This window comes from Mus musculus, chromosome 6 (genome assembly GCF_000001635.26).
Source record: "Mus musculus strain C57BL/6J chromosome 6, GRCm38.p6 C57BL/6J".
Classification (NCBI taxonomy): Eukaryota; Metazoa; Chordata; class Mammalia; order Rodentia; family Muridae; genus Mus; species Mus musculus.
Window position 1 is genome coordinate 55,396,632 of NC_000072.6, and position 27,865 is coordinate 55,424,496.

At 47.6% G+C, this 27,865-nt stretch overlaps 1 long non-coding RNA gene across 1 annotated transcript; it reads left to right on the forward strand.

Annotated features, from left to right (window-relative positions):
- Nucleotides 1-255: 255 nt before the first annotated feature.
- On the forward strand, nt 256-15,654 carry 6430584L05Rik (RIKEN cDNA 6430584L05 gene). The gene is made up of 4 exons (NR_046179.1): nt 256-342; nt 8,911-9,084; nt 10,722-10,796; nt 12,840-15,654. It is a non-coding gene; the product is annotated as an RIKEN cDNA 6430584L05 gene (long non-coding RNA).
- The last annotated feature ends 12,211 nt before the right edge of the window (nt 15,655-27,865 follow it).

Here is a 27,865-nt window from a genome sequence, read left to right on the forward strand (position 1 = left end):
GAGAATGTGTGGCGCTCTCCCTGCCTCTCAGTGAGGAGAAGCAGGTGGGTAGCATACGTGTTCACAGATTCTTTTGGGGCTCTGGCTTCCCTGCAGCAAGTAGGTGGGTCCGCGAGCCTCCCTCCCTCAGAGGCATTGCATAAGCAGCCGCAGCCCTGAGTACATTCCCATGGTTACCGGGCTGGGAAAGGCTGGCCGAGATGGCATCGCCATGGCACCGGCATGGTCCACAGCTCTGCTGGGCGTGGCTCTGGTATGTGTAGCTCTGGTCTCTTGCTGGACAGATGGCCTTCACAGAGGGCCCTCCCAGACATCCAGTGGCCTTGGATATCATGATGTGAGGTAAGCAGACAGGAGCAGTCTGGGTGGAATTTGAGGGCTTCTCATGTCCTCACAGAAGGCCTTCAGTGGCTCAGCCAGCAGCCTTGCTGTGCGGTAGCTCTGAAACCAGTTTTTCCTCATCAAGGGCTCAGCACAGACCAGATGGGCCAAGCCACAGCTCTGCCCATTGCCTACACCCCCTTGGAAGCCCCTTACTCAAGCCCATAGGAATGAGGAATATGGAGCCTGGGCTCCATAGCCATCTGTGTTTGGCCACCCTCAGGCAGGCTGTGCCCAGGGATGCTACAGTCAGGGATAAGATCTTCAGACCTAGGCCTGTCTGGGGGACACAGGAGAAGAAGGGCATGTGAAATGGGTGGTCGAGCTGTCAATGCAGCTGTGGGGATGGCTTGAAAGGAGAAAGTCGGAAAAAGGGGCTGGCAAGAAGGCAGAGGCAAAATTCTGTGTGTCTCTCCATGATCATGTCTGCATATGAAGGCTCAAAGCTAGTCTCTGTGGTGCTAGAGCACAGGAAACTCCATGTAGAAGGTAGTTGGATGGGGAGCAAAGATGCCGTGTGGGGCCCGGGGAAAGCTCAGTAGGCATTCCTCCTATAGGGACACCACCAAGTAGTTCCCTGAAGCTCAAGCTTGCGTCTGTGATTGTCCTATAAGATGTCCCACAAAGGGTCACCCAGTTCTTCCAGCCAACCAATAAGGATCATCCAAATCATTCTAACCAGGGTGATGTCCTAACCCATCCTCTTGTCACAGTTTTCCGTGTGTAAGTCACATCATGCTGCATCAGACTCCATGCAGACCCTAAACTGAGACTCTCTTGTCCTTCACAGCCCATGTAACAAATAGGGACAAAATAAACCTTATCACCTCCCTGACGTGACATTTGTTTTTAAAGTAGGACACCTGGAACAAAAAAGCAGAGTGTCCTCTCATTTGGCTGAGCACTGTGTGTCAAGCCTCTCAAATGGTCCAGAATGTCTGTGAACGTGCAGTAAGTGTCAGCTCTGGAGCTAGCCAGCCAGGAAGTCCTATACAGCAAGGACCAGCTATACATTATCGAAGCATTCCATTTATATGGCCAGTCTTCCCTCTGCTTCACTTACAGCCATATCCACAGATGGAGTGGGTCCTAGTCATGATCCATAGCAGATGTCTGTCTTCAACTGTTTTGTGTTGCTAGGACAAAATGCTTGAAGTTGAGTAATTCGTAAAAACCAGGCATGAGATTAACTCACAGTTCTAGGTGCCCAAGAACATGGGGACATCTCAGATTTGGTGAGGACCTCTAGGTTCCTCAACACGTGGTGGATGCATCACACTGGGAGCACATGCGGAAGGGTGTGTGTTTGAAGACTTCACAGGGCAAGGCAGAAAGGGGAGTCTGAACACCAGGAACAGCTTTGTAGCACCCCATTCTCTTAAGAATTAGCTCATTCCCCAATATCAGTATTAGTTCTTTCCATGAGTAGTTCTGACTTAATTACATGCCACATGGCTCTACTTTCTAATACCTCCTCAACTCTAACACTGCCACCCCGGGATCTTCCAGCACATGTTCTTCCTGGGACACTGTCGAGCCATGGAAGCACCGGCATGAACACACAGAGTGCTTATGAGGAAGGGGATAAGGCGTTGCTTTCTAGTGCTAGCCTGGAAAGCCTAGGGGAGAGAGAAGAGAAAGATTCTGGCAGGAAGGGGAGGGTCCCTGAGAAAAGCCCTTGTCCCACAGTGCCCCGTTATGTCTGCTGTCCCTGTCCTTGTTGTCAGACTCATCATTTGCTCTGGGGGTGGGAGAGGGGATGCTATACATGTGCACGGCACAGAGAGTTCTCGCTGGTAAGATGAACATGGTGCAGGCTATGTACACACAACTTGGCTGAGGACGCCCGGGTCCTGGTCCTGAATAAGCTGAATGTTCATTTGAGTGTGTACATATATGTGAGTGTGCATGCATCAGTGTGCAAGTGTGAGTGTGCAAATGCTTGCTAGTGCACACACATGCTCTCTCGTATGTGTCCCTGAGGGTGAGGCACGTGTGTGAACATGTGCCTGGCCCTGCTCTGATGAGGCCTGCTGGCTTGCTAGCAGCTGGAGTGCTTGCTATACTGACAGGGCCTGTAATCACGGGAAATTACCCAGCCCAGAACTAAAATTAAGGCTGAGGCTGCTACCACAAGACCTGCTTACAGAACAGGCTCCCGGAAGAAGGTGGAGGGGAGAGGGGGGTGCTGGGGGGGAAGTCTCTGCTGGGAGTTGGGACTTCAGGGGTGGACCAAGCTTGGCTGAGAGGCATGGAAGGGAGAAAGCCCAGCTCTTATTGAACACACAGTGCTGGTGCCAGGGGCCACGTTGGCTGCTCGCAGGCTGCCTTTTATTTATGTCTCCTCTCACAGCTTGGCTCCCCGCTCTACTACCTAGATGGTAGGAAATGGTCTTCTTTGCTCCCAAGAGCAGACACTGAGCCTGAGGCTGAGATGTAAGGCTGGTCACTGCAGCTCTCGAAGGGCGGGGTTGCCTGACAGCATGATGGTGCCTGGGTAGGGAGAAGGCAAGCTCTCTGGACCCTGTGTGGTTGATCAGTGAGTCCTCAATGGTTTCTATGGCCTTTAACACTTGGTGGTTGGGTGCAAGGGTACCAGGAAGAAACCCAAAAGCAATCCTCCTGGCTTTATCACTCTCCAAGACCAGAAGCATGACTCTGTGGGAGTTCACTCAGCTCTCCAGGGAGCTCAGTGAGACACACACTAGTCTACTGAGCCCTGCTCCCAGGCTTCACTCCTTTGGACCTTATGGGCTCAGGGCTCTCCGTGTTCACCTAGGGAACGTGGGACAAGGCTTTTCAGACATGACTAGCATTGGTGTCTCTGCAAAGACCTCTCTGTGATCCTGTGAGTGAATCTTCTCCCAAGCCAGTGAGTGTCTTGTTCATGGACAATGGATGGGGTCTGCAAGGGGGTCCAGGGCCGGGTGGATGGTTAGACATAGGTCCACTTTGCTCCTACTCACCTGATCCCAGGAGAACCTAAATCATTAAATGTGGAGGTTACAGAGAGAAAAAGTGCTAGCCCAAGGCCCCATATGGCATTTGCTGGCACCACAATCTTCTGGCCTGCAGCCAAGGAGTGGCTGCATCTGACTGAGCAATGAAAAAACGATCCAAGTGCCAGGCGCTGTTCTAGGATTCAAGTGTGTGCACGCATGCCATTTAAAGAGCTTGCTGAACAGTTACCACCAGCTCCATGTCACAAGTGAGGAAAGAGGCAGCTAGCTCCGTGATTTTGGGCACAGCTGAGTGGAAATGGCATATGACCCTTCTACCAGCAGGCTGGCAGCAAAGTGTACAATCTACTCTGAATATGACTGAATATGTCTAATGTAGAAACTCATTCTGTATAGCCCCTGAAAATGCTCAGCAGGAAGAAAGCTCACTTTTCAGAGGTCCCGAAGTAACACCCTAAGTTGAGGTCTTATGCTGGACATGACTTGGAAAAGACAGTCACAAGGCTACGTGCATGTATTCTCTCAGTGGCAGTGAGCCATGACTAGCTAGGTTTAGTTCCCAGCCATGTGGGTGCTGGGAACTAAACCTGGCTTCCTTGCAAGAGTAGCAAGTGCCGTTAACCACCAAGCTATAGCTAGGGCCCCTTGTTTCACTTTTTAAGCTTCATAAAGTTTGGAAACATTCAGCCCATTTCATAGATGAGAAGTTGAGATTCGGAGAAGTTAATCTGCTTGCTCCTCTTAGCTTCTGGGCTCAGCTCTGGGTCACGAGCTCTATCTGTTCTGTATCTCTGAGCTCTGGATAGCCTGAGCACAAACAGATGTGGGCCTACCCTTTACCTTACCTCATTGGTCATCTCCCTCTTTATCCCGAACTATATATGACTCCTGCCAAGTTCCCTCAGGACACCTTCCTGGAAGCACTAAAAGATTCTATTGGTCTGGATAGAAGCGATAGTTTCCTCTGGTAATCTGGAGGCTTGTGAGAAGTGAGCCAGACTGAGGGGGGTCATGCCCGGTTCCAGTGGGGTCTGTTGAGCAATCCATGGGCCCAGACTCACCCATCCCGAGGACTTCGCTAGTCTCTTCTTTTGCCTTCAATCCACAGCAAGCAGCTGCAGGTGGATAGACACTACATTTCTAGGGGCTGATGTACCATAGGAACCCATACTGCTCAGAGTGGCTCAGACCACAGTATTAACTGCTCCTTAGGCCTGCCTCCTTCTCCCACTGGCCCAAGTCCCTAGCTCAGGGCTCACTTTCAGGGCTAATGGGCTCTGAACTCTTGGGCTCTTCTTCCTCAGGGGGATCCAAGTGAGGGGTGGAGTCACTAAGTAAGCTAGTCAGCTCCCCAGTCCACAGCCTGTCCCTCCTATTGCTTATACCACTCAATCTATATCATTTGCCCAGGTTTCCTGGGGTTCCTTACTTCACTCAGAGCCAAACACTGAGTAACCGGACGGCCTGTGTGCCTTGCATCAGGACCATCTCTTGCTTTTACTTCAATGGCTTCGTTCCAGCACGCTGGTCTATTTACTGTTCCTCATCCAGGCTCCTTGCACCCGCCATGTCCTCAGATGTCTGCATGGGTTACTCCTTCACCTTCGTGGGCTCTTCTGAACAGATGGCTCCTTCCACTCAGAATCGCGCCCCTTCCTCTCTCTGCAGTTTTCTGTGTGTCCCCTCCTGTTGGAATGCAACTTAGCTCCCTTACTTAGCTTTTCATTGTTTCCCTGAATTAGAATATGTGTTCCATGAAGGTGGACGTCTTTATTTAGTGTGTTCAATATCACCTGCGTCGGGACAGGCATTAGAGAGACGAGACTGTACCAGCCAGAGACATGGGCCAGTTCTGTGTGCTCTGGAGGCGAGACTCTGGGTGGGATCTCACCGACTGGCTGTGGCGATGTTTAATTAATTTGCACTATATCTTACACATTATAAATGCCAAATAAATCATTATCATAAGGAAGAAATGGCAATTTGTGATGTGAAAAAAGGAAAGAAAATGCTTAGAAATAAAATCAGATAAAAGTAGGTATAAAGAAGACTGGAACTCTGAATTCTTCCTTATTCCTTGAGCCCAAGATCTCCTGCTCATCTGTTTCTGAGGCTCTTTTTTTTTTTTTTTTTTTTTGCCCCAGGGGCCTTTCCCTGTGTGGAATTCTGCTTTGGTACAGGATCTGGCTCCATACTGCTGGCTGTAAACCTACATGAAGCACCCTGGGCCAGGCTTCGTAAGGAAGACTGCTCACACAGACGTGCCAAGCAGACGGTATCTGCTCAGGGAGGCCAAGGACATAGGCTGCAGTGGTGTGTGCCTGACTAGGATTTCCTTCCTGTGGGCACCACGGAAACAGCTTTGGGTCTTCAGGACTCAGAACTTGTGCCAGTAACAAGGCAGTGAGAGCAGTTTGACGGTGGCCACGCAGGGAATCTGCATCCAGGCAGGGGCTGAGAGCAGATCTCTGGCCTCCCAGCCTGAGATCCTCCAACTGCTTTATATGTGATCTTTGGAACTCCTGCAGGCAGCCTGGGTCCCCCTAGAGAATGTCATGGCCTTGACCCTGTGAAGCCTACAGGGCTCTTTCAGCACCCCTGGGGCCAAGGAACTCCGGGTTGCTGAGTTCTGCAGGGCTGGCTGGAGGCGTGGGAGTCAGGGCAAAGCTAGTTCTCACTGCAGCCCTTACTCGATCTGAACTCCCTTCTCTCTTGCAACCTTTCCAGGATCTGAACTCCCATGCTCCCCCTTGCCCTTTGAGATGGACAGTCCTTTCTGAATGTCTCTGGGGAGACCACTGCTTACCTTCTTGGGATAGACTCTCCCAAGGCCCAAGAGAAACGTGATCATTAGAGCTAGAGGGCTATTTTTTTTTAAGATTTTTTTTTTAATGTAAGTACACTGTAGCTGTCAGACACACCAGAAGAGGGCATCGGATCCCATTATAGATGGTTGTGAGCCACCATGTGGTTGCTGGGAATTGAAGTCAGGACTTCTGAAAGAGTTGTCAGGGCTCTTAGCCACTGAGCCATCTCTGCAGCCCACTAGAGGGCTATTGATACCTTCTTGCCATACTGGAAACTAGGAACTAAGGGCATGAAAGAGAAGGGGCTCAGTTAAGGTCTAGGACAGCCAGGGAACCAGAGGCAAGGCAGGTGTGCCTCAGACTCCAAGTTTGTTTTTTGTTTTTTGTTTTTTGTTTTGTTTTGTTTTTGTTTTTTTTGCTTTATTTGCTTTATTTGGCTGGTGTCCGGGCATCTACCTCACGTGCTTGGTAACAGTATACTCACTGGGTCAGTTTATTAGTATTTAGAACTTCCTGTCTGCCCTTGCTCTCTTGACCCAAGCTCAAGGGTCAAGTCCATAGCCATAGATTCCTTCCTGTTTCCTCAGCTGGTGCCTTGAGGGACCCCCTACTAGCTGGGTCCTGGAGGGGACTCTCCATCTCCACAGCACACAAAAGGTCAGAGACTATGCTTGCTCATCCTTCTCTCTCATGTATTCAGATTTTCCTGTTGAGCCTCTGCTATGCTGTGTGCCAGAAACTGTTCCAGTGACCAAAACACACTGGTGAAAACAAATAATGCTGGACCCCCAAGGATTTCACTGGCCGTGCCTTTGACTCGTTCTCACCCACAGCATAGTCTCAAGCAGCTGAGAGGCCTGGAGCCAAAAGAGCAACCGGTCAAGGCTGCAGCAGGGATCTGAAGCACAAGTTGGGACGAGACTAGGTTAGGACACAGCCATGCTTTTCTCCACCTAGAAATCACAGGGGTTCCCTTTGACCACCTCAGGACTGGAGGCGGGGGAGTCCCTGGGGACATCGCGAACATCTGGTAGCTAGGCCAGGGCAGAGAGCAAGAAGGACAAATAGACCCAGGTATCTTCCTGCTCCTAAGTCCCTGCCTTCAGGTTATGCTGGTCTGGTTGCCCCCACCCCAACCCCCAACTCCCAGCCATTCATTCTGGCACTCCCCCATCTCCCTCTTGGTATGACCCTGCTCCTCCACATTTCAGGGCCCAATTGGGAGATTAGCTCTCCACAGAAACCCAGGCTGAGAGGCAAGGGTCTGAGATAAGAGGTTCAGATGTGGGAGGAGGCTGCAGCTGGGGCGGGATGAAGACTTCTTGCAGGAGAGGAGGTCAGCTTTGGAGAGATCCTGGAGGAGTAGGGTTGAGGTGAGATACCAGAGCAGTGAGCTCATAGTACATGATTGGAAATGAAGTAGCTGTAACCTGAGGACCCAAGGTACCACAGGCTCCTCAGTTCTTCCTCAAATCCCCGCCTTGAGCTGTCAAACCTTACTGCCCAAAATGTGCTCATTTGGACCTAGAACTTTTCACTGTATTTTTGGTGGCGCTGAGTGACGGTGGAACCTGAGAGCTCAGACGTGCTAGGCACATGCTTTAGCTGAGCTATACCTGAAGCCTAACCAGGGCTTTAAAGATGTCATTAAGGTAAAATGATATCCCTGGGGAGGCTCTACGCCAATATGTTGGTGTCGTGATGAGAAGAGGTGATTGAGGCAGAGGCAGAAAAGAAGAAAAGTCATGAAAAAGGAAATACACCCACAAGCCAAGGAAAGAGTGAGGTCAAAGCACAGCCTTCCAAGGCAATGATTTTGGGCTCCTAGCCATGTGGAACTATGAGGAAACAAATTTCTGTTCTAGGAGTATCCTAGCCGGGATTGTTTGTCACAGTGGCCCCAGCTAAGTCATCTAGGAGTCAGGCTATTTGATTATGATTGTGCATGTCTATGGACCACGTGGAGGGCCCATTATCCAAGGACTCTGCTGGGAAAAGACAAATACTAGGGCCAGAAGCCTGGTTTATTATTTCCATGTGTTTTAGTTAAATGGAGCCTCTTGTTTCTATGAGGCACACCCAGAAGAGAAGGTGACATTCTTTATGTGAAAATCAGGCTGGCTTTTGAAGGGAATTGGTGAGTTGTCTTTGCTTTCAATAACGCAAGTGAAAAGCAGATGCAACAATGCCAGTACAAGAAGATGGGTCAGCTATGGCCCAGCCGCTGTCTTCATCATGGGCACTTCAAGGAAGGAGGTGGCTGTTTTACTCCTTCCTGAAGCCATCACAAAGCCTACGAGGACGAGTTCTTAAACACACAGCTCCTGCCTAGGAGGTCACTCATGAGACTTCTGGATGTGGCAGGAGCCAAAGGGAGACATTGGCTGTCCATGGCATAATGATAAGGATAGCTAACCTTCTTATTCTCTAGACACTACAGACTCCATGTTCTAAACAACGTAGTCTTGTCCTCTTTACTGCACCTCAGCACAGTCCAGTGATGCAACGTTGCTTCTCCCCCTGCTTTATCTTATGAGAAAAGTGAGGCGAAGAGATTCCATGACAAAGCCTGCAACCAAAGTTAAGAAGGGTGAGCAATACAGTCATGTGTGATGGGGATGTGAAAAGGGAAGGCGCCCCCCTGGGAAGAGGTTAGGGAACAAACCATCTGGGCCACCCCTCCAAAGTCTTGCCCTCAAGAGGGACTTTAGGACACTCACGAGACTGTCAGAGAAGAGTGACTGGCTCTTGTTTGGGAACAGGGAGCAATCAGGATGAGGAAGACAAGCTGTACGAGACTACTGGCTACAGGGCTGAGTAATGCAACGTCAGATGGATAAAGTGTGAACGATGACACACAGCTACCTCAGGTACTGGGAGAAAGCTTGAAGCGTGCAGATTTGTTAAGCACCCAGTCCCTCCTGAACAGTACAGTGGTAAGTGCTCTGGCTTATCTTGTGTGTGTGTGTGTGTGTGTGTGTGTGTGTGTGTGTGTGTGTGTGTGTGTGTGTATGTATGTATGTATGTATGTATGTATGTATTTACACAGCATCAACCATGCTCATATTTGGCATCTTTTTTTTCCAGATTTTTAAAATATTTTACTTATTCACTTTACATCCTGCTCTCTGCCCCTTCCACAATTCTTTCCCCACCCCCTCCCTTCTCCTCTGAGTGGATGGGGTCCCCCTGGGTATCCCCCCACCCTGGCACACCACATCTTTGTGAGGCTAAGCACATCCTCTCCCACTGAAGCCAGACAAGGTAGCCCAGCTAGAAGAACATACTCCATGTACAGGCAACAGCAGATTTGGTTTCCTATTTTGGTTCCTTTATAGAGTACAGACAGTGGAAAGAACCGTGGCTATAGTTGGCTGTCTTTCCGTGCACAGCGTGACTTGCTGTGTTGCCCATGAAGCAAGGCAAGTACCTTTAGCAACATTACAGTGGTCCCTGTGATGCCCACAAAGAGATTTTAGTATAGTGGTTCCCATGACACCCCTAAAGTCATTAGAGCACAGTGGCCCTATGTGGGTGTTAAGTATTCAGAAAAAAATATTATCTGTTCTGGTCGTGCACAGATTTGTTTTTCTGGTAAGTACAATAATTATTTGCTTGGCACTTATTTTATATTGGGTAATATAAGAATTCCAGAGATGTTTTAAATATACTAAATGTGTGTGAAGCATGAATACCGTGCTGTTTTGTGTTAGGAACTTTACTGTCTCAGAATTTTGGTATCCAACGGATATCTTAGAAGTAAGATCACATGGCTGGTGAGGGAGGAATGACTTCATGACTCTACTCTAGTCTCTCAGATGTGTCTACATCTATTTCTAGTATTTTAGTATGCTTTCCTCCAGAGGTCTGTAGAAGTTATTTTTTGCAGCCAGGGGTGGTGGCACACACTTTTAATCCCAGCACTTGGGAGGCAGAGGCAACAGCAAATTTGATTTCCTATTTTGGTTCCTTTATAGAGTACAGACAGTGGAAAGAACCGTGGCTATAGTTGGCTGTCTTTCTGTGCACAGTGTGACTTGCTGTGTCGCCCATGAAGCGATTTCTGAGTTCGAGGCCAGCCTGGTCTACAGAGTGAGTTCCAGGACAACCAGGGCTACACAGAGAAACCCTGTCTCAAAAAACCAAATATATATATGTATATATATATATTTATGTATATATATATATGTATATATATGTATATATATATGTATATATATATACACAAATATATATATATATACAAATATATATGTATGTATATGTGTGTGTGTATATATATATATGTGTATATATATATATATATTGCCTCCTAGTTTTAGGTATTAAATACCCAGACACATCCCCTTTATTCATCATGTTGTTTTTGTGGCCCCTGCTTCATTTCTTTGGCTCTTCGCTGATTTGTGGACCAGAGAGTCCTGTTATCTAATGCTATTTCTTTGGAGGCCATTTTGCTTCCTGAAATTTTTCCTCCTATACTTGGGATAATAATTCAAGATCTCCAGTTGATTCTTGGGTCTGCCAGATGTGGGGGCTAAGTGGTAATGACTAATGGTTTCCGTTTCTCCAGATGACTCCTGTCAGCTTGAGAAAACTTGGACTAGTTCTAGAAGACTTGGGTAAAAGGAGGACTTGGCGTCATAAGGTAGGTGAATAGATAAGACCCAGTTGGCTATGGAGTTTTCCTTTCAGAGGCTCAGAGAGATAGGGTGAGGATGAGTATGTCTTCATAGGGCCAAGCAAGCGAGGATGCTTCCCAGGGCTGATGGGAGTTCTGACACCCACGCTTCCACAGCTGTGGGAAGGAGCTGCTCTAGTTTCTAACCAAGGCCCTGGGTCTGCAGTCAGGTCTGGAACAGTGGCCATAGAATAGGCAATCAGAAGCAATGAGCTGTGTTCCCCCCCCCCCCATTTTTTCCTGGATGAACACTCCATTTAATAAGCTCAAGGAAAACAACCCGGAAATTGGAAAGATAAAGAAAGGGCCATTAGTGGTCTGTGCTCTCCACACATGTGATGTCTTTGCTGTGATCACAGGAACTGTCACCTGAGAACATATGTTTCTGTCTCCTGATGCATCCTCCAGGGAGGGAGGCTGGTTCAAGGGGAACACACCATGTAGTTACAGGGTGAGCACAAGAGAGAAGAGACAGAGGATAGACGGTGACAGCAGCAGTCCTGGGGAAAGGTGATGACAGCTTAGGGAGGAGGGATGGATGTTAGGACCCTGTGCAGGTTTATTTCTCAGCTGGGGACGTGCCAGCTGGATGGTATGAGTGGGAGGTACCAGAGTGGCATCCATGACCACAAATATATCCCCTTATCTGCTCAGCTACAGAGGATTTTAAGAAAGGTTGCCTCTTCTGACCTCTCATCCCTCGGGGTGGGAGTTGGGTTAGCTTTAGGAATCCAGCCCAACTCCTCCCATCCCAGACCCTCCCTACCCCCCCCCCCCCGCCCCGCCAAGGAAGAGCCTGTCACAGGAGAAGGATAACACTCCCGTGTCCAAGTCTTCATTTCACTTGCAGCTCGGCACTAATCCAATTGCTGCCTCTAACCTAATTCTCCATTGTTGCTAGAGTCCTTTGCTTTGCTGATATTAAAACTCTTTTCATTTAATTGTACAGAAGATAGATCCTCCTTGGCCATCAGGTGGTAAATATAGAATAGCTGATGTGTAGCTCTAATTTCTTCCCTGGCAGGCCTCCTGCAGCTCTGAGTAATTGGGGACCACAATATTCTGAAGGGAAGGAGACAGGACGGGAGAACAGGAACAGGTCTTGTGCCTGACATTATCAGGAGGTCATAGGTACAAGGCGTCTGCCTATGTCCATAGGGTCAGCTGCTTCTCCCCTGACTTTTATGTTACATGATGACTAGTAACCCTGAGATGCACAGGAATCTAGCACTTCTGAACCAAAGGTGATTAAGAGATGTTGTTCCACTGTAAAGAATGTGAGGGTTCATATAATCCCCAAGAACTGGATAATAAGCCCCTCACTCTCGTTTAAGGGTAGAAAGTCCAAGTCTCTGTGCAAGGTCAACAAAGAGCCATACAATAGCTCTTTTGATCTCTGAGGCCCCAAGTGACGATGGTGGACTGTAATCTTGTTTGGTGATCACAAGGTTTCCCAGCAAGTCAGGGAAGGGGAGGGGGGCATCAGTGCAGATGTCCTGGTTTCCATGTGTTGGGGGGAAATAGTGTGTGGAAGGTGGGGTCACTGTGTGTTCCCGTGGTGGGGAGGGACAATGGTTCCGGGTACCCAAGGTCTTTCCCATTCAAAGGTGGGGGTTCCAGTGTCAATCACTGATCTAGGCTACAATCACAGCCAGCTGTGGAGGAAGAAGGAAGCATCCTTGGATGAACCTGTTTGGCTGTGACTGCAACTTCCTGGATACTCATGCTTTCCTAATTTCCCTAAGCTCTGGAAAACACAGCAACCCTCTCCATTTCCTTCAGGAGAATGGCAGCTTCCTCTAGGACATATGCTAACTCCTCGAGCTTCTAGGGTCATCCCAAAAGACCATGGGTGAACCTGGGTTTCTAGACTGGTCCAGTTTCCCATCAAAGACTCCCCTGCACTGCAGTTCACTGGCTTCTCCTATCACCATTGCTCTTTAAGGGCTGGTAAGAACATTTCTCCCAGGCTGGGTCCTAGGCTACCTTTTTTTTTTTTTTTGTCTCCAGCCTCATAATGAGACATGAGTTTGCTGAAGCTCCTTTCTCCTGAATACTTAGGGATCCTTGAGGGTCCGTTCCTTTCAGGCCCTGTTGCCTGGCACACCCAGACTACAGCACAGCATGTCTCTGGAAAGACCTGCCTCTCCACCTCTCCGCCTGTTGCTGACCCAGGACCCTCAGAGCAAAGGGAGAAGAAAGACTCTCAGGGTTCAAGTAGCCATGGAACCCTCTCAACTACGGTCCTGAAGACACCAGGGTGCTTTCCAAGACTCTCTCCTGAATTTGTCTCTACTGATGCTTATCTCAGATTATAGGACCAAGCTTCTTAGCCTACAGGCGAATCGCCCTCCTAGACTTTACATTTTCAGAACCAGGAACAGCAGGGCATGTGACGGCTGGAAATATTGGTCCAGATAGTTTATTCATAGGTGTATCAGGGCCGGAATCATCACAGCTCTCGGATCCTTTCAGTTCAGACAAGGAAACGAGGCCCTGAGGCCGGGTCTAGAAGGTATGCTCACTCAGGGTCCTGCACGACATCCCAAGGATCTTAAAATTTCAGATTCTGATCTAAGATCAGCATTTCTGTTACTGCAGTGGAACACAGATGGAGGCCTCACAAGAACAATGGTCAGAACCACAGAAATCTAACTCCATCTCCACCCTCTATCAGCTGGGCGACCTCTCACATGTTACCTAACCTCTCTGGCCATCAGTTTCTTAATCTATACGATGAGGATTACAGTGGGACCTGTCTCCTGAGGTGCCCTGAGACACTATAGAGATAGCCTTTCCAAAGCACAGCACAGCATCTGGCAAGAGACACATGATAATTAATTACCTCACACTTCCCCTCAAACCAGTGCAAACCATAATGAGCTCTAGCGATTCCAGCAATCACCAAGCAAGCATTTAATTTATTGACTTGGAAAATGGAAGGGCTCTGTATCAAGGGACCATTTGGATGAAGTTTTCAGAAAGAAGGAATGCACAGATGTCTTTTTTTTCTCCTCCATAGAAATTTCCTAGCACCAGGAAGACGGTGCAGACTCACTCTGTCCCTCTTCAAACAGCCAACAGGAAGCAGGGGGGCGGGCACAGAGTCAGACCACTGCTGGCTTCCCCTGGGGGCTTGCAAAAGTCAGGGATGCCTTGACTCGTGCATGCTTTTCTTGTTTTTTTCCCTAATGACTTCTGCTGCATGGGGAGCAGGGAGGGGGGAGCATCTCAGGACGCTGTTGGCAGAGTGCTAAGCAAAGATGTGAGCTCTCCCCAGTGATGGGAATAGAGGAACCTCACTTGCCCAGCACAAAACACTAAGGGAACACCGCAAGCTCAGAACAGTAGCTCCCCTTGATCGTGCATCGTCCTACGGTTCAAAATAAACGTATGGATTAGGCATAATAGCATAGTAAGAGAGAGACGAGCAACTATTAATAAAGAACAGCCATAGCATAACTGCAATAAAAGGTGCAAGGCCATAGTCTGTCAGAGTATCTTAATGTACTGAGCCCACATAGTCTGGGATGCTGTGGGTGACCTGATGTCCGAGTGCTATGATGAAAAGACAGGGATGGTGCTGGAGAGCCTGCTAGGCTATGAGGAGAGAGGGTTCTGGAAGGCAAACCATTCGATGCTACGAGAATGGAGCTGAGAGCCAGTACGGCTGTTGAGTGGCCAGTAGGTCAGTGGGAGTAGACTCACACTAGACCAAGGGATAATTCCTGCTTCCTCCTGGTGGGTGTGTACTGAGTTGGACGGTATGAATGTCATCACATTCCCCAGATTAGTTCTGGAATTTTCCACTTAGTATTTTAGGCTGTGGCTGAGCAGAAGCAACTGAAATCAAAGAAAGCTCAAGGGAGGGCTATTGTAATATTTTATTAACATGATGTATTAAAAGATTAAAAATTAGTTTTAAAAATCCATGAAAGCCAAAGCATCAAACTTTTAAGCAGACGCCAAGCTGTGGCCCCTGAAAGTGACTGCTTTCTGCCTAATGTACCTGATCTTGAGGATTAACTCTTCTGGGACCAGTGTTGTCTGTGGCTCTTAGAATTCGGACTTCTGAAAGCTCCATAGTAGCTCAGCAATGAGAGGCTGGAATGCATCAACCTTCTCTGGAATGAAGCTACCTGCAAGGTAACTGCCAAGGGGTCCCAACATTTTGCTTTCCTGCATCTAGATGAGGCTCTTACTGTGGTTCACTTTGTACAGAAATGTAAAGAACTATGGACTGATGCCATGTATGAACCCATGCTGTCATGGAGGACACCGTGAGTTAGTGTTTCCCACGCCAGATATCGGGAGTCCTCTCTGCTGGTTTACCTCCTCTGCGACTTCCAGGCCCAGCCTAGTCTGCCCAGTTATCTTCACAATCATCCAGTCCCAGGGGTCTTTCCCTCAAGCACACATTTGAGACTTGACTGTGTCCTGAGCTGCGGTGTAGCCACGCAGTCTTGAATTTTAAACTAGCATCAGCATACATTCAAAGTTGAATCGTATTGAAAGACTCAGGGTGAAGTGGAGGAGATTACACACAGGTCTACTTTCTCCATGCCCAGTCTCACCTCTAGGGTGCAGTCACCCATAATTCTTTTGGCCATTTCCTCCCTTATTTAGCTCCACTGTATTTAATAGGTGTATACATGGTCTCATTCATTCATTCACTCACTCACTCATCCATTCGTTTATTCTTTAATTCATTTACCTTTTTACGGCAAATATGGCTTAACTTCCTCATGTCCTTTCTGCTCCCTTTCCCTCCCTCTTCTCAACCAGCTGTTTTGTTGTTGAATAAAAGCAACCATATTTTAAAAGCAACTATTGAGTCCTGTTGTACCTTGGAGTTCATTCTCCTTTATCCAATGCTCGCTTTCCCTCAAATTAAATGTCCCCTTTCTTGTTGCCTGATGTCTTTTGTCTCGGACTCTTCTTTCCAAATCTGGCTGGTTAGTGTCTGTCTCCTTCATCCACAGGTGCCTGCCTCATTCACTTCCTCTATTCTGGTTTGAAGCTACAGTTTGCTGGGGTTGACACATAGGTGTGTCTTAGGGCACCAAATCTCATCATGCAACAGTCCTTTTTCTGATTCCCTCCGTTAAGTTCCTCACACCCTGGATCTCTTTCCTTCCCCCTCCTTGGTTTGGGCTCTTGTCTCAGTGGCACACTGCCTTCCAGAGCACCTGAGGACAGGCACCCTGGCAGCAGCACTCGTAGGTCCTGTCTGCCTGAAAATGTCTTAAACTTGGTGTTCCAGAGCACGGAGATGCGGGCCAGAAACATTTATCTCCACATCTTCTTTTGCTAATTTGAACTTTTGACACAGGGTATCACACTGTAGCCCACAGAGTCTTGTCTTTTTCCTGATCCTCCTGCCAAGTGCTGGGAGTGCAGGGGCCATCATGGCTGGCTTCAAAGTACTAGCATAGTTCTCTGTTAAGCCCAGAACCATCTTGCTTTTGTGATTCCTGGGCCTGGACACCTGAAATGCCTCGGAAGATCCTAAAGTCTGATTATAAATATTTGTTTGCAATCTTCTCCACTGTTCTGGATGCTGGGTGAGTTTTTTGCATATAGACACTGTGTCCTACTGGCCTGGTAAACTTTTAGGTGTAATGTCCTTGATAACATCTTCATTCTGCTCTTACATTCTAGACTTTTCTCTGGGTAGTTGTTGGAATTTCTAGGTGGAGCTATACATTTTGTTGTATTTATTTATTTTTTTTAAATGTCCTACATTGGATTTAAAACACATTTTTTCCCTCATGATTTCCATTTGCTTTGTCTTCTACTCTTGTATTTGATGCTGTTCTTTTCTATTTGGCTTGATTTTCAATAGTTCTTTTCTACTGTACTTACCTTCTTCACAGTTTCCTTGTGTCTAGATGCAACACACACACACACACACACACACACACACACGGGAGGGAGGGAGGGAGGGAGGGAGGGAGGGAGAGGGAGAGAGGGAGAAGGAGAGCATTAGTTCACTGTTGGTGGGAGTGTAAACTGGCTCAACTAGTTTGGGAATCAATGTGGAGATTCCTCAAAAAGCTAGAAGTAGTTGATAAATCTATCATCTGTGTGGTGGTTTGGATAGAGATGCTCCTTTCAGAAGGCAAATTTTGCCAAGTAAAAAGCCTAGTGCCAGGTTTGAGATACCTCCCTTCAAGTTGTTAGGGAGATCCCCGGGGGGAAAGTCCAAAATAATACAAGCTATATTGCCATTTGTGATGGGTACTCTTGGCTTTCAACTTGACTACATCTGGTATGAGTTACAACTCAAGCAGCTGGGAACACCTGTGAGGGATTTTTCTTAATTAAATCATTTGAAGTGGGAAGACCCACCTTTAATCTGGTTCACACTTTCTGTGGCAGCCTATATCAAGCATGGTGTGATGGGGCATGCCTTTAAGTCTGTGAGTTCAAGGGCAGCCTTGTCTACAGAGCGAGTTTCTGGACAGCCAGGGCCATTACACATTAAACCCTGTCTTGAAAGAAAAGGAACTTTGGCTCTTAGTCTGCTTGAGCTCATTCTTTCTGGCAACTTCCTTCCTTCATTGGTATTAGAGCCTACTTCTGCAGGATTTTGGAGTATACTGAGGACTACTTGAGACATCCAGACTCCTGGAGTGAACAACTGTTGGATTCTTGGACTTTCCATTGGTTGACAGCCCTTGTTGAACTAACTGCACCACAGCCTGTAAGCCATTTTAATAAACCCCCTTTATACCATTCCCTAAGTCATTCGTTCTATCAATCCTGTGTTTCTAGACAATTCTTTCTAATGCTCCGTTGATCTTGATTTCTGTCTAGAACTTGAAGGTAAGACTCTATTGCTGAAGACACCATATACTTTGGCCACTGGATATAGAGAATTCAGCTGGCACTGAGAGGAAAACATCCTCCCTGCTGGCTAGGTTTCATAGTTCTGAGAAATGCTTCCAGGAGAGAAAACAGTTATAAACACTGCAGGCTACAGCAATGACCAGCCTGGAAAATCTGCCCAAGGGCACAGCAGTGGCACTCACGTTGTAGGAGTAGCCAATGGCCTTTTGATTGGATTTAAAGCTTGCTCCACAGGAGAAAAAACACATTAATATGTCCAAGAACACATGTCTGGAGGAGTTAATAAACCCTAGGGGTTCACCCACTATTATTAGTTTGATAAATGGACATAATATCAAAGTGTCCTTCAAATCTCTATTAGTGAGGCTCTCACTCCTTATCAGGGAAGGGAAGCTTCTTTGTGCACTATCTGGTGGCTAACACAGACATTCACAGCTGTTCAAAGAGCAGCGCATGTGTCTGTGTTATGTGCTCAACCATAAACAGGACATCAATATCATACCCATCACCTCTAAAGCTCAGGAAACATCACAGAAGCAAAGATGTGATACTTGTAAGAGCCAGCAACTGGAGAGATCCAGGACAAAGCCGTGTCTTCTAAATATGACTAAATCACTGGACTCAAGAACCCACCACAACTGTGGTTACCTGCATAACACTTGTCCTAGATCAAACCAATGAACATTCCAACCTGGATGGGCCAGGAGCGCCAAGAGTCTAGTCTTCCCACCTACAGAAGGAGATATTAATGCTTACTGGATGCTAGGGGAGGAAGTGTCAGTTTTCTTTAATGATGTGGTCCCTGGTAGGCTGGCCACATTCTAGTGGGTACAACACAAATGAGGCTCTGAAGGTTATTATTATTTTTAAGAGGACATAAAATTAGGAGAGGAACTCTGATGGGATGAGATGGAGTAGATCCAGTAGGGGTTAGGGGAGGAGTGTGTGTTTGCCTGTGCCTGTGCCTGTGCCTGTGCCCGTGCGTGTGCTTGTGCGTGTGTGTGTGTGTGATAAGAAAGCTTTGTAATCATGTATACAATTTTAAAAAGAATTAATAGAACCATTATACTAAAAATAGGTGGCATGCTAGAGCAGGGCTTGTGATGCTAACCTCTAACACAGCCACGTGTCCAAAGATCGGGGCAGGAGGATCAAAAGTTAAGGCCAGCTTGCTCAAGAGAGTTCAAGACCAGCTTAGATGAGGGAAGTTTACTTTGGTTCGTGGTTTCAGAGGGGTCAGTCCATGTTCACTGGGCTCCATTGCTTCTGGACTGTGCTGAGGTAACTCATCATGTGAGGGCTTGGAGCCAGCAGAGCAGAGCTGCTTACGTCAGAATGGCCATGAAGGAGACAGAGTGAAAACGAGAAAGAAGATGATGGCAATGTACAGCCCCTAAGATCTCAACACCTTCCACCAAGTAGGCACGGCCTTCTTGTCAGCACTTCCTCACCATGCCATTTAATTATAAATCTATCCTCGAATCCATCGATGGATGCAGAGCCCTTGTGTTCTGATCATCTCTGTAGAGCCCCTCTTCTGACTGCTGATGCATTAGAGCACATCTTCAACACCTGGGCTCAGGGAGGGATGTTCACACTCAACCACAGAGAATCACTATTGTATGTGTGCGTGTGCATGTTTTCCCAGCATTATTTTAATCTCCTGTTTGTTTAGTTTGCTTTCCTTTTGTTTATTTCACAGTGTGTCTGGACTTCAGTCTGAAGTAGCAGGATCTCCTCAGATGTCTGATAGCCTTTAGTTTTAGAATCTTTCGTCATCTTCTTGAAAGTTTTGCTTCCTCTCTTTTCAGCTGACTCCTCTATGTCCTGAATCACAGACTTCCTATTTCTTGGTTAATTTCTTTCTTTGGAGTAGCATTTGCCAGGAACTTTCTAAGAAACACAGAGGAGGTGATTTTGTGAGCTCTTAACATCTGACTACACATATTTTCCTTCTTTTATTCATTGTTTTACCTATAGGATGAGTGGCTTGATTAGAGATGGAATTCTAGGTTGCAAATGAGCTTCTGTGGAGCCTTCCGATGTTTCACTCAGTCATGCTCAGGCTTCCAGTGTTGCCGTGGAAACGCCTGATGCCATTTTAAGCCCTGCCCTGTGTACACCATCAATCAGTTCTCCTCTTGTTTAATTTTTTTTTCTGTCCCTGATGTTCTGAATTTCATGCCTTCTCATGTCTTCAGTGATTTGTTCCATAATTCATGGGCGTTTTCAAAGCAGAAACTCACATCCGTGAATTCTGGAAAATCTTCTCTCTTCTGTTTGAAGGTATAGTTCCCTGTCTTCTCGCTGCTCTCCCACTCTGAAACTCCTGCCAATGAGATATTAGGCTTTATGCTTTGAAGCCCCCATTTCATATCGCTCCTTACTCGTCATCTTATACTACTTTCCAAAAATATATTTCATGCAACCTTTCTGCTTTTTAACTGAAGGTTTACTTCAAGATGTGATTCTTTTCTATTTATTCTCTAAGAATTTTGTGTAGTCTCTGGGTATTCAGTTAAAAATAGCATTCTGTTTTAAAAGAATGTTTCTCCAATAGTCTTTATTAACTTTTCCAAGACATTAGCTTCAACTTCAGCTTTTCCACATTACCTGTTTTTGTGTCCTCTCACTTGAGTCCTCTATCTGAATCCTTCTTTGCTTCTCTCTTTGTCACAGACCCTTCATATTGGAGCCATTTCTAATGTGTAAAGGATTCTATAAAGGTCTGTATCCCAGACAGAGATACTCATCATCTGAGAGAGTCCGTGCAGAGACACAGCTTGCCACATTCCAGCTTCTCTGGGGGCATTCTGGTGGTGTGGTGGTTTGAGTAAGAATGGCTCCTGTAGGTTCATGTATTGGAGTGCTTGATCTCTAGTTTATGGAACTATTTGGGAAGGATTAGGGAATATGGTTTTGTTGGAGGAGGTGTGTTACGGGAGTTTGAGGTTTCAAAAGTCCACACCATTCCCAGTTAGCACTCTGTCTGCCTCTCTGTCTGTGTCTGTCTGTCTGTCTGTCTGTCTGTCTCTCCCTCTCTCCCTCCCACCCCAAACCTCCTGCCTTGTGCTTTTGGCTCAGCTACTGCTCTAGTGCCATGTACACCTGCTGTCATGCTCCCCACCATCAGAAAATGAACACTAAACCTCTGGAGCTTTGACCAACCCCACAAACTAAGGACTTTCTTCGATAAGTTATCTTGGTCATGTGATTTATCTGGCAACAGAAAGAAAATAAGACAGGTGGAAGGACTGAGTGTCTCTTTCTTGAGGTCTTTCCTTTTGAACTGGCAAACTTTTCCTGAGGAAACTTTCCATGCCTCATGGGGATGTTGGATAGAAGCTGGAGGCTTAAGTCCTACCTCTTGTTTGTAACTTCTGGTTACAAACAAATCCCTTGTAACTTCTGGTGCTTTATTTCCAGTACCTTCTTGCCATCCCAGAGACACAACACACAACATCTCTGGGCCAAGTTATCCTGAGAGTCACCCATGTAGTAGCTCACTTAGATAGGAAGGGGATCTAGAGGTTGGTGTGGGTCAGGCCTGATGCCTTTCTAAAGAATATGTGCACTACTGACTCTATGTTCAGTTCCACTTATGCTTCTGGAAGCATCTGGAAGCTCTGTGCCTTAAGCCTTTGAGGCACCTGAGCAGATTCTGGCTGGCTGCTTATGCTGTCCTCTCTCCCTAGACATTTCGCTTACTTTTTGGGTTTCCCCTTCCAGCTGTCTTTGTCCTTTTCTGGCTTCTTAGTGGAGGTGGAGGAAAGAAATATATAATCAAATGTGATTATGCCACAGGACTGTAGACTCCATGCTGATATCAGACACCTCTGCAGTCTGTTCCTTTCCCTAGTTCCATTCTGACTTGGGGTTAAGTTTATCTCTTTACCAAGTTCCTCCCTTATGTTGTTTCCCTGCCTTCTGCTCTTCCTCTCATCCTCCATGTCTGGTGTCTCCTTTTTGACACTCTCCAGCTGTGTTCTGCCTTCTAAGAAGTCTTCCTTAACCCTGTCCTGGCCCTGACTGGCCAAGATTAAGGAAAAGACCTTGCTCTGCTGTCTTCAACTTGGTGCCAATGCCCCCTTGGCCCACCAGTCTTGCTTGCCATGGAATTGTCAGCTTTATGAAGGAGGGCTTGCTGCAGACTTGCGGAAGGTATGTGCTCCCATTTACCCTGTCTCCCCAGCTGAACCCAGTGCTAGGGTAAAGAAGCTTCGGATTTGTTGGATTCATAAATGAATGCTATAATTAAAGTATGATTATATATAAATTATATACTTAATATATAATTATGCAAGTCATAGATTGATGTTATAGCTCATTTATGGGAACATTAAATACTTGACAACTTAATGAGCCTATAGTCATGAATGACCGAAGTCCATTTTGGTATGGGCAGAGGGCAGAAAATGGGGAACCACCCAGGAGTTCTCAAAGAAGTCCCTATAAGTCACCCAGACCTGGCCTCCCTGAGCCCCTAAAGAGAAAGCAGACGGGAGTTGAGCCACAACAATTCATCTTCTATAGCTGACTTGCTGCTGGAGGTGGAGCAGAAGATCCAGGGTTGGGGCACTATGTGTGCCTCCTGCACCAGCTCCATCTGGTCTTCTGAATGAAGCCAGAGAGGCAGAGTGTCTCCATGGGGAACCAGAGAGTCTGGACAGTGCCTCCAGCCCTCTCCCTTGGCATTCTGATATTGCTTGTGCTGCTATTTCATGCCATCACAAAATTCTCTGACCATCTCAAATCCCCAGCCCCTCTTTCCACTGCTCCAACTGCAGGGGCTAGTTGTCAGTCTGGCTGGCTCAGTCTCCTAGCAAACATTTTTTGTTCCTACTACCTGACACATTGCCTGTCTTGGGTGGACCTTGGCAGGAGCACAAACAGGCACAGGGCCAGGACTCTGGAGTGAATGTCTGGGTGTGGTACAAGAGTCCCTTACCACCCCTGCCCTGGTTTTCTTGTCTATAAACCATGTGTGAAAACGACATCAATTTATTGGATTGTTGAGTGGGTTAGCCACAAATTGCTGAGAACTCTGCCTGGTTCACACCCACCTTACAAAGTGTTTCCCATGATCACCAAGCAAGTGCTTAGGAAAGATCTGCTGGGTTAATTGAATCAGGTGTTAGCAGTGGGATTATCACTCTGCTCTGGCAACCATGGCCTCCCTGTTGGACTTTCTGCCTCCCTCTGATCTCTTTCAGTCTGCCCTCTGTTCTGGATGCTCACAGCTTTGGGGAGGTCAAGCCTATTCTGCTCAACACTGTTCTGTTTCTCTGCCTCTCCCCAATCCCACATGCACATGTGCACACAGATTGCTGAATGTGTTCACATCCATGGGAGTATTTGCTCTTCCCATGCTCTCTTATGCTCCAGTCTGATCCCATTCTCCCAGCTTTCTCTCCTCTCTCTGCAAGCTGCTGTCCAGTTTTTGGTCCTGGAAGCCCTCATGATGCCTTTGGCTCTGTTATCTTCATCCCTGGAAGGCAATTATTTTCAGCTATATCTAGTGCTAGAGAGGTTCCCCTGTTAGACTTTCCCATTTTGTTACTCTCCTGAACTTCTTGAGGAGGCTCCCATCACAACTCTTTGGCCTATAGGAGCCCTCCACCCCCATTTTTCGATGAGCCCCACATGGACCTTAGGAAGAGCGTTGACCATCTCGGCCACAGTGACTTCCTTCTGCTTCAGTGGCTTTCTGTTCACCTGGGGAACAGTATTCTGAGGGCTTCAGGCTAAAGCAGTTCTCTTGTTTGTCTTGGCTGGGTCTCAGAGTTCTACTGGGCTCAGGACTGGGTTTGCCTTTTCTGCTCACCACTTCTGCACTATCCCATTCATCTCTCCCGTCTCTAGGCCCTTCCCTCATTACCCAACTTAGACTTAAAGGCTTAGGGCAGAGTTGAGGGGGAGCTGTCCTGTTCCATCAGCAGCTTCGCCTATGCCCCCCCCCCCACCATCATACCTTCCCATCTGCTCTTTGCCCAGCTCCTGAGTTGTTGAGGAGACAATGGAAGTAAAGCAAGGGAAAGGACTTGCACAGAGGTAGCGAGTGGAGCTAGGATTGAGTTGTTTCAGTTGTGGGTATGAAGAGTATTCCCTGGCCTCCCGTCCCCCACACCCTGGCAGCATCTCTCTTCTCCCATTGACATTAACTCTTCAGTACTCCACTTGCTACTGGACCACTTGTGCCATCCTGAAGGCATGGCCAAAAGTATTATGTGGTGAGGAGCTGTCCTGAGGCTGAAGTGCTGAGGGATCAAGCACCAGTGCACACGAAGGGCACTGTCCAGGGTGGGTCCCGGAGTGAGTGCCTACTCCAGTGTTCCTTTCAGAGGGTGCAAGGTTTGTTTGCTCTGTGGGACTTGAAGTCTCATCTCAAAGGCCTTTTGCATGGCCACCTACAGCTCATCTGTCACTTTTACCTTAGTGTGAATGAGATCATGTTTTTTCTGTGAGTGCAGCCTCTCATTATTGAGGGCCCTAGAGATGGAGATGGAAATATATTTCCTGAGTTCACAGCCTACGCCAGGTGGTCTAGAAAGACTCCCTAAGCCTACATCTCACAGCCAAGGCTGCTCCTCTGGGCCCCCTGAGACACCCTTGTCACCATTCTCTGCCTGTGCTCCCTGAAAGGAGACACTGAGTAGACACACAGGAAGCTGCAGGGTGGCTATGGGCATGAGGAAAAGAGAGCAGACCCAGGGAGAAAAATGAAGTCCCTTGAACATTAGCAAACCTCTACTCTCTGCCTTGACCTAGCACAAATCCCCAAATTCCCAGGGTTGCCTTTCTTTGGGGAGGACTGTGGGAGGAAGGGATAGTCTTTGTTTTGGGCCCCAGCCTGGCCTTGTGCCCTTTCCCTCTGAACTGAGGGTTATGTCTTCATTGTTGTTTTTGCAGTGTTTTTGGCATCTAGAGTGAACTCTGGTTGCCATGGCAACTCCAGCAAGGGAAAAAGGGAGAGGGTTGAGGGTACTGAATATATTCCACTCTCGGCTCCTTTTCTATGTGGGGGTCTATGGAGGGCTAAGGCTAAGACTTTCCCCCAGATTCCCCCCCCCCAGCACCCCATATCTCTCCTGCCTGGCTTGACTTCATGCTGGCCACATCACCTTGCTAGCAAGATTCCTTTTCGAGTGAAACCTGGGCTTCCTTCCCTGCAGCCGAAGGATGTGTTAGAATGGGGGAGGGGGGAGACCTCAAAGAAACATCCCCAGTTGGGAAACCACACAGACCCCTAGTTCTTCTGGGTACAAGGGAACAACAGGCAGGGCAGGAAGCCATCTAATTGCTTAGAGAGTCAAGAGGCCTTGCTCTCCCTTCTAGGCCTCAGCAACAAAGGTGTGGAAATCACTCTAGTGACTTGAGAGTCAGGTTTCTCAGGGTATCCAGGGAGCCCTCCAACACCTCAGGCTTCAGAGGCCTCTGCTGAAGTTCTTGCCTACATGTTCTACACTGAGAGGAAGGAGCCAGTGTACCAGGCTCGTCCTTTGCTGACTAGGGTTTGGCCATTTTCTTTCTATTCTCAATCTCTAGCACAAGTCTGTCCCCAAACAAGATCTGCAAGGATGCCTGCTGGGTGAAGGAAGGGGTTCTTACAGGAAAAAGTGAGCAAGTCTAGGGGAGACTCAGGTGAGGGTGGGGGGTGGGGGGACACTATGTCTCTGTGGAAGATGCACTTTTGAAGATGCTCCAGGTAACAGAGACTGGCCGGCCACTTCAGAGCACCTTTGGCTCTATATTCTATACCCCTGACACCAGTTGGTAGTGGCTGTCTGCCCATATATTTCACCTCCTTCCTTGGGTGATCCAGTGAGGGAGAGGCAGAGGCTTGGGGAAGCAAATGAAGAAGGTAGAAAAGAAAACCAGAAGCAGAACTAGTAGGGGGGAGGGGGCGGAGGGGAGGGGGCGGAGGGGAGGGGGCGGAGGGGACAGGGGAAAGGAAGGATACAAAGCAGAGGAGTTGCAAGAGGGAGTATCCAGAAACATGATGAAGCGGTTCCACATCTCAGTCTGTGCCACCTTCAGCCTGACAAAGCAGAATCTGTGTGTCTGTTGTGAATGTGTCCTTGGGGTGTCTTTATCTGGTGAGTTTAGATTCTTAGGCTGTACATCAGATCACTCTAGGGCTCTAACCTAGTTCCTTGAGCAAGCTGACCAGAAACTGGCTGCTTCCCTGGTCTTTAGATACCCCGTCCTTGGAACCAAGAGGCTTGTGATATCTAAGAGAATGTAGGATAAATCTACCCAGGCTTAGATGCCTCCCAGATGATCTCTAAGTGATTCAATGGCAAATACTTTAAATGCTTTCAGCTTCTGTGTGATAGTATCTAAATGGGACCATACCAATACTTTCCCTTGGAGGTGGTGTGAGGTTCGAATTAGGCAATCCAGGTAGAGCATTAAGCCTGGGCATCATAAGGATTGTAGAAGTCTGTGCTTTTGTTCCTCAGAACCTTCTGTGTGGATGAGGAAGAAGCCTACACTGAACTGCGCATGGTTCCTTGCTCACAGAGAGGGGTCAGTGATCCTGGCTCAGAAAGCAGCCAAGGATAGCATTAGAGCTCATGCTAAACAGGAGCAAGCAGCACGTTTCCAATGTCTGATCCCCTCCTGGGCTTTTAAAAACATTTCCTTTCCTCCTCTATCTTTGATGAAGTGTCCACTGTACAGATGAGGAAACTCAGGCTGGAGGAAGAGAGGGGCTTGCTCGGGTCACATGGAAGATCCAAACAACTAAAGAAGTGGGGACTCACTGCCCAGGAGGTTCCTTTCAATGTGGACTCTGGCAGAGAGCTTGGGGACTGTAGGAGGACAGGGGACAGGCTCAGTTCCTGCCAACGGCACTCATTACCTCCCACTTACTGTTCTTTTGCTGATTCTGAACAGCAGGTACCAGGTCTTAATGCCACCATTGCCTCTCCACATCAGGAAGAGAAAATTGGACTAAAATGGCTTGGTGCTTTTACCTCACTGTTTGGAAGGGAATGAAATGACAGCATAGGGCAAGTAGGCAGAGAAAGGATGGTTTCTGGATGGAATCAAGGCATGCCAGACTGCAAGGGGCTCAAAAGCGGCAGTCCCTGACCTGATACCTGGGGAGAGGCAAAGGTAAGGGCTTAGCAGGGCTCAGACCTCTCACTTACAAGATTTAGGTGTCTGAACCTCCTCCAGTGAATGAATGGTCTTTAAATATATTGGAGGGCATCTCCATGTGGGGCCTGTCAGAAAGACAAGGTTCACCTATAAATATAAGGTGGTTGAAACCACTGAGGAGAAGACAAAGCTTGGTACTCAGCTGGATTAGTGAAGGGAACAGGGAAGCACCAGAGCACCAAGCAAAGATGTCAACTTTCCCTGGGGCTGGGAAGAGAGGAGCCTCACTTGCCTAGCATGCAGTGTGCAAGAGAGGCCATAAACGCTGGGCGTTAGCTTCTCTTATTCATGCATCATCCTGAGACTTTCAGCCTGTGGCTCAGGACAAACTAACTATACAGTGCACTTCCTACAGAGATTGGGTTCTGTCCCCAGTGCAGGGGCAGCCTAAGTGCTACTGATAAGATGATGGCTGGTGGACCACTGTCATTGAGAGGCAATCAGGGGAGAATCAGAGGCACAGGAGGAATGGTAAAAGGGCTGAAGGTCTGCTCATTGTCATCCAGTGCTCCAGAGGCAAGTGAAGCAAGGTATGGGCCTGGTAGGAGCTTGTGGAAACCTGTCATAGCATGAAGTCTGTGGATAGAAAAGCCCAGATCTCAGAAGCCATGGCAGGACAACTGTTTCTGCTCCCGAGGAGCAGTTTGGGGGACATCTTAAACATCCTGAAATGTTCCTTCTCCCATCACTGTGAACAAATATACCTGAGCAAAAGCAACCTAAAGGGGGAAAGGTTTCTTTTGGCTTGTGGTTCAGAAGTCATGGCAGGGAAGACAAGAAGATGGAATGCTTGGTCTGTGGTGCACCTAGAAAACAGAGAAAGGATAATGACAGTGTTCAGTGGGCTCCTTCCTCCTTTTCTGTGTGCGTATATCATCTGCATGTATGTGTACAGTGTGTGCAGGAATGTACATGTCTGTGAATGTGTGTGTGCAGGGGTGGCTAGAAGTCAATGTCACTGCCTCTCTATTGCTCTCTATCTTATCTTTTGAGATAAATGTTTCTTACATAACTGGAAT